The sequence below is a fragment of the Haematobia irritans genome, chromosome 3 (assembly GCF_050003625.1).
Source record: "Haematobia irritans isolate KBUSLIRL chromosome 3, ASM5000362v1, whole genome shotgun sequence".
NCBI lineage: Eukaryota > Metazoa > Arthropoda > Insecta > Diptera > Muscidae > Haematobia > Haematobia irritans.
In genome coordinates this window covers 72,466,910-72,474,482 of record NC_134399.1, presented here as the reverse complement: position 1 = coordinate 72,474,482, position 7,573 = coordinate 72,466,910, and positions in this window count along the sequence as shown.

Genomic DNA, 7,573 nt, shown 5'->3' with positions numbered 1-7,573 from the left:
CCTTTATATATAGCCCCCAACACGTTTGACGAATGTGATATGGTATCGAAAATTTAGATCTACTAAGTGGTGCAGGGTATAATATAGTCGGCCCCGCCCGACTTTAGACTTTCCTTACTTGTTTTTTACTAACATTGTGTTCCACCCTAGTGCATTAGCCGACTTACATTTTGGGTCCTTAGATTTTGTAGAAGTCTATCAAATTCTGTTCAGATCGAGTGATATTTAAATGTATGTATTTGAGACAAAACTGTATACCCCCAACACCTGTGACGGATGTGATATGGTATCGAAAACTTAAAAAAAAATATTCACATAATCTCATGTGTAGAAAATTTTAATTATGCATAGGTATCAATGACTTCTTCAGTCGGCACATTTATTCGGCGATGAACCGACATTAATGCCAATCCTTTGAGTCTACTCTCGCTAGTCGAATTTCTAAGATACGTCTTTAATCTCTTCCATGGCTGAATAAGGAGGTTGAATCACGATAACAAAAACAACAAATTTCAATATGTTGTTTACAATTTTAAGAAGTCAAAATCAGCTGATAAAAGAATCGTATGGCATTGGTAAAAGTGGCAATTATTTATTCTTTCAATTGTTCTGAAAAAATAATTCAAATCCAGAGAAAAATAAAGGTTCAAATTTAGTTGCGTCACCTATGAGTTATTGTGAAGTGGATAATTCATTCGAGGAACGCCGATATGAAACCAAAGTTAATAATGCCATCTATTAACAAAAACAGTTTATGATGCAGTTTAAAAACTGATGTGCGTGGTATTTTGGGTCTGGAATATGTTATCAAGATACTCAAGTAATTTTTGAACAATTCTCCAGCTATGAATGCGCGAGTTTGTTTGAGATGCATTTGCTATGCAGTGTCATTTGGAGAGCTACAATCACCATAAACATATGATTTTGACATCTTAAAATTTGGTCGAAATAAAAAAATTGTAATCATATGGCCCCATGATTTAACCTTCTTGTTCAGCCATGAATCTCTTCATTGTTGAAAATGAACGTTCGGATGAGCACGTAGTAACTGCAGAGATGGAAAATGCAGTACTATAGTACTTTTTTCAAAAGTTTTTCACCCCGGTCAGTAACGTAGTACCCCCGCGAATGATTTCGTACAAAATATTTTAATATTTTGAGAAAGTCTTTATCAACCTTATTTGCTAATAGTCTTTTACAAATATGGCAAAACAGACATGTTCATGTGGGAAGAAAATCTCGATTTTGTAAAAGACATAGTCAAAAACAGGATTTTATTGAACTTCAACAATGTTTTAGTCGAAAAAAGAATGCGATTCTATATTATCGATTTTTTATTTCGGTAGAAAATGTTGTTAACATTTTATTTCTATATAGAATTTTTGCAAAATTTTGTTTTTATAGAAAATTTTTCAAAATTTTATTTCAATTGAAAATTTTGAAAAAATTTTATTTCTATAGGAAATTTTTGCAAAATTTTATTTCTATAGAAAAAATTTTTTTTCTATAGAATTTTTTTGCAAAATAATTTCGGTATAAGCCGGCTATCATACAAAACCTTTTTTCGGAGGGTTCAAGTGTGGTTCATTGTTGGGTTTAATGAACTGCCTGAATTTCTTCTGATAATTGGTTGATAGTTTTGCTGCAAATAGAGGATGCTGATAAGGAATGTGGTAATTCCGAAACCATCCAACCATCTTGCAGTCTATAGGTCTTTGCCCAAATAAATTTGACAAACATTCTTTTCCTCTGTTGGTTAAACTACACTTGTAGTTTAGTCAATGTATGGTTTTAAGCTGCAACAAAAAAACAACAATGCTTAAAGATCAAAACCAACAATAACAAAACAAAACGAATGGAAAATTTTATTTCTATAGAAAATTTTTGCAAAATTTTATTTATATAGAAAATGTTGTCAAAATTTTATTTTCTTTAAAATTCAGTCTCTTGACAATAATATTCAAGTGAAATTTTTGTTGAAATTTAGTAACAAGTACCTTTCCGATCAAAAAATACCTTTTTTGTACTTTCTTAAAATATGCACGTTTGGTAATATCTCTTTATTGCTTCCATCGCTAAATTAGGCAGGTTCTTTTCGCAGGTTTTGCTCCATTTCATTTACACACGTGTGTTTGGCTGTTTCGTTGTTGTTCTATGGCCAAACAAAGCGAGTCATGTTCACAAAAAGAACAACAAACACACATAAAAAGCAGAAATAAATTTTCCAAAAATGAAATTTGTTTGATCCCCCTCACCCCCCCCCCCTGAATACGGCCTTGGACATCTACGTTAATATGTTAGAATATATTATGTTTGGGGCATGAATGTTTCATAAAAAACATATGTGTGAATATAGACATATATAAATTTACAAATTTCGACTAAACATACATATGTTGTGATATTTTATTCAAAGCGACAGAGAGAGTATAGAGAAAGAAATAGATATGGAGAGTTGACGAAAGATATCAACATAACACAGCGAAAGAATCAAAAGAGAACAATTTCTGTGAAACCCGCTTGTATGTTGTTTCGGAAAACTATTTTATGATAAGGCCAAAAATTTGTTATGCTTAAGTCTAAATATTATTTAATTTGAATAAAGAGAATAGACATTCGGAACCAAGAGAATAGACATTTGAAAAACAAACAGCATATGTTTTCGCCTTGAGAGCAGCATTTTATGTATGTGTGGACATGTGTTTTGTTTATCATTTTGGCATTATGGGCACAATTTTTTTCTTGGTTCGTTAAAAGAAATCAGGAGTCTTCATAAAAATAACGAAAGGGCACTATACTCTATTTAGAGTTGGCACAGTAAAATGAAATAAGGAGGAAATAGTGAAAAATTACACAGTAAAATTTATAAAAACAAAGTTTAGTTCCTCTTTATTAATAAGTAGTCCACGAGGAGTTGACGGACACCTTCAAATATAAAAGCGGGCATTAAGTTCGAGTTTTGCAGCTAAAACAATTTAAAAAGTTTATTTTCTTTTAAATGAATTATTAAAGAAAAATAAAAGGCATTTTAGAGCGATGGTGTTAAATGCTAGTAAAAAACTGTTCACGCCTAAATAAATTTATGTTTATATTATAAAATTATTTATGTATGTTTATACACTGCTCCACGTGGCAAACAAATGTATGTTTCTGTTAAATAATGTTATGTTTGCATGGGCTCGTGGGCGCTGCAAACTGTGCTATATAAATGTAACTTATAACGATAATTATGTTCTGGTGACCATAACAGCTACGTAGCCCAGTGGATAGTGTGTTGGCTTACAAACTGTATGGTCCTCGGTTCGATTCTCCGTGCAGGCGAATGGTAAAATTTAAAAAATTTATAAAAGTTAATAACTTCTTCAACATTATTTGTATTACAGAAAAAGGTGCCAAGAAGAAATATATTTCGTGGAAGTGAAAATAACGTGTATGTTAGGGAACGAGCACAATCGTCTTTGGGAAAAATTCTTCCAAGCATATAATATTTTTGGGCTCAAAATGCTTCCAAACCTATAATATGTTCACATAAAACAAATATATTAATGTTTAGGCAGTATCCAATAATATATGTGCTTCCTGCAAAATATGTTTGGAACATATGTTAAAGAAGCGATTTTTTTTTTGAGGGTGTACTAAATATAATATGCCATGTAAAAATGGACGAAACAATAACTCGAATACCCCATACCAGTAGAAATAAGTTGAAGTTACTACGAGTACTCGCTTTCTTAGCGCCATACCCAGTCCAACATTTACGCTGGCTACACTGTTAGAAAAATATGTTTTTCATATGTTTCGATATAAACAAAATGTGTTTCGGGCACAATTTTTAAACACAATATATTTAAGTGCAAACATGTAATGTTCTCAAACTAACACTAAATGTTTGGAACACATATGTTAATATGTTAGAATATATTATGTTTGGGGCATGCATGTTTCATAAAAATTATATGTGTGAATGTAAACATATATAAATTTACAAATTTCGAGCAAACATATATATGTTGTGATATTTTATTCAGAGAGCGACAGAGAGAGAGAGTATAGAGAAAGAAATAGAGATAAAAACCGGGAGGGTTGACGAAAGATATCAAATTAACACAGCGAGAATCGAAAGAGAGCAATTTCTGTGAAACCGCTTATATGTTGTTTCGGAAACTGCTTTATGATAAGGCCAAAAATTTTATACGCTTAAGTCTAAATATTATTTAATTTAAGTCTAAATATTATTTAATTTGTGTATATTATAAAATTATTTATGTATGTTTATACTCGACCCCACGTTCTTCCTTTGTTAGAGTTTTTGAATTCCTTCCAAAATATCAAACTTTTATACCAAAACCAGTTTTTTATTACAAAATTGTTATTTTTGCAATAAAAGAATAATATTTTATCCAAAAGCTCAGTCAATTTCGTTTATATCAAGCACTGTTTCTGACTGTAAATCTTTAATAACCCACATTTCGAAGTTTCATTATAAAAATTTAATATAGTATAAATATAAATGTGTAAATTAAAAAAAAAAAACAATTGGTGTTTGGTCGGAGCAGGGATTGAACCCACGACCCTTTGCATGTACGGCAGACATGCTAACCACTGCTCCACGTTGCCAACACATGTATGTTTCTGTTAAATAATGTTATGTTTGCATGGGCTCGTGGGCGCTGCAAACTATGCTATATAAATGTAACTTATAACGATAATTGTCTTCTGGTGACTATAACAGCTACGAAGCTCAGTGGTAGTGTGTTGGCTTACAAACTGTATGGTCCTCGGTTCGATTCTCCGTCCAGGCGAAAGGTAAAATTTAAAAAATTATAAAATTGAATAATTTCTTCAACATTATTTGTATTACAGAAAAAGGTGCCAAGAACTAAAAAATTTCGTGGAAGTGAAAATTATGTTAGGGAATGAGCACAATCTTCTTTGGGGAAAATTCTTCGAAGCATATAATATTTTTGGGCTCAAAATGCTTCCTAACATATAATATTTTCTCATATAACAAACATATTAATGTTTCGGCAGTATCCAATAATATATGTGCTTCCTGCAAAATATGTTTGGAACATATGTTAGAGAGGCGATTTTTTTTGAGGGTGTATGTGAAGGGAACCAATAGATCGCTTGGAGTTTAATGGAAATGCACGTAGCAAATTTTTCTATGAGTTTCCCTTAACTTTGTTTCATATCCTCTACAAGATTTAAACAGTTTGCTAAAAAATAACACTTTTTCCCCCAAGATTTCCTGACTAAAGAAAATAGAAATTTCAAATGATGTCAAATTTCCTTTGGAAGGTTCCAAGTACTTGGTCGCGTTATGTTACAATGGGGTTTCTATATTTTATAATCGCCTTAATGACACTTTCTTGATATCAATCAAAAGAATTTGAGTCACGGCTTTGTCGCATAATACCAACTTTTTATGTAGAACATTAAAGGGAATCAAGGGAATCAAATATACTTATGCTGAATAAAGAAGAAACATTCCTTTATCTATCACTTCGAGAAATTTGACATCCATATACAGCACAAATCAAAATGATAGCACAAATCATTTCATTATATCGCAATGAGCTTATTCAAACTACATAAGAAAAGACGACCGACAGCCATTTTCGTGTAGCTCCGTTTGTCTTTAACTTGCAGTTGCAGTACTGAAAAAATATTGTCGTGAGGTTAAAGATTTCATGTCTTTAAAATACGAATGCCAATTTTGCTTAGCATTGAAGACACATTTCTCTAATATAAAGCTTTTTCCTTATCCAAAAGTCGATAAATTTTCAATGAAGTCGTTTTGTCTTTGTAGTTAACTGATTCGTTTTAAACATTAGTATCTTTACATGAAAGAAAAGATTGTTTAACTAAGGTCAACTTGACCTTAATAATTCTGAAAACTTTTTCAAAATAAATGAAATCGTCTTTAAATTTGTTGAATTTTTGTATCTTCACTAGGAAGCAAAACAACGTTTAAAAATAGGACATGCTTTTAATCACATTACTTTAAATGAGCTTTTTATTTAAAACATATCATAATTTCTGCTTGAAGTCGAGTCGGAAATTGGAAATTTAAGTTGTCGTTAATACATTTCTAAAAGAATTTGATATCACATGAAAAACAAACTGAAAAAAATAATGAATTTAAATTCCTAGTATGAAGTACGCAAAACTAAAATTTAAAAGAGAATTGTGTCCCTGTCCAATTCTCCGCTTCTTTTGCTCGGGATCATTACCAAAACCATTAGGGTAAATACAAAATCTGTTGAATAGGGCAGGGTATCTAACATCAACGGTACAGTCAAAACTTGTTCTATTATATTGCCCTTAGCTTTATTTTTTCTAAAGCTCCTATAATTTTTCTTTAAGCTTCTTTTAGCGTGTGATAAATAATAAACCGTATTTCTAAATTATACAATGAGATTCCCTTGATTGAATGTGACTATGAGAATTTTAACAGATGCTCATATCAACTTATGGTAGGATGTGAAATAAATTTAGGTTATTAGCTAAAATCAATGCTGAAGCCATGACGAGACGTTGCTTGACATAGTAAGAGCTTTTTTTCGAATCAATGGAGTTTAATTGTGAAGAAATGAATATTGCTTTGAAGTAGTAGTCTGAGACTTCATAGAGTCGTCAGTCCAAATGATATTCCAAACTTCAAAAAGTCACTAGCTGGTCTCAAATTTCAATGGAATTAAGAGAATACAATTTAGATGAAAAATACAAAAAAAGAACATAAACATGTAAAGACAGTCGAAAGTTCGGCGAGGCCAAATATTATTATTTGAAATTTTCTCTTCTAAGATGCTCCGGAAATAATATCTGGTGATCGGTTTATATGGGGGCAATATATAACAATGGGCCGACATGGACCAATTTTTGCATGGTGTATACTAACATGGTTATAGTAACATCACAACCATATTTCAACCGGATCGGATGAAATTTGCTCTTCCATGAGGCTTCGGAAGTTAAATTTGGGCATCGGTTTATATTTATATACGCAAAAGTGGTTTGCAATACAGTCCGACCTAGAGAGCATAAATTCTCAGTGGGATTGAGATCGTGATTTTTGTGTCGGCCATTCGAGTATTTGCTCCGAAAATCATTTCTTAGTATTTTGTAAATTTGCTTGGGTAAATTTGATTGCAAAATATCGGTAGTGTCCTGCTTTCATCATTGAGGTCACCTCAGAATATTACTGCTAATGAACTGGTAACGACAAAATCTCCAAAAACACCACGTTAAGCAAACCGGAAGGTGAAGGTGGTTAGTGATAAGGAATGATGAAAGCAATTGCGAATTTAGCTATTTTCCCGCTAGATTTGACTTTTTTTGAAGTCGTTTAGTGGGAATAAATGCATTTAGCTCTTTTTCTGACTTTTCTTCATTATCCTTTTAGCTATTTTTAGCTTTTTTATTTTCGACGTATTTCTATTGAAATATGGATAAAACGGCGTTTTTATCTAAACCTTGCTGCTAGAATAAGGTTTTCCACATATTTCAAAGCTCAATTGAAACATTAACAAAAATATATACGGCCGTAATTTCGGCCTGGCCGTAACGT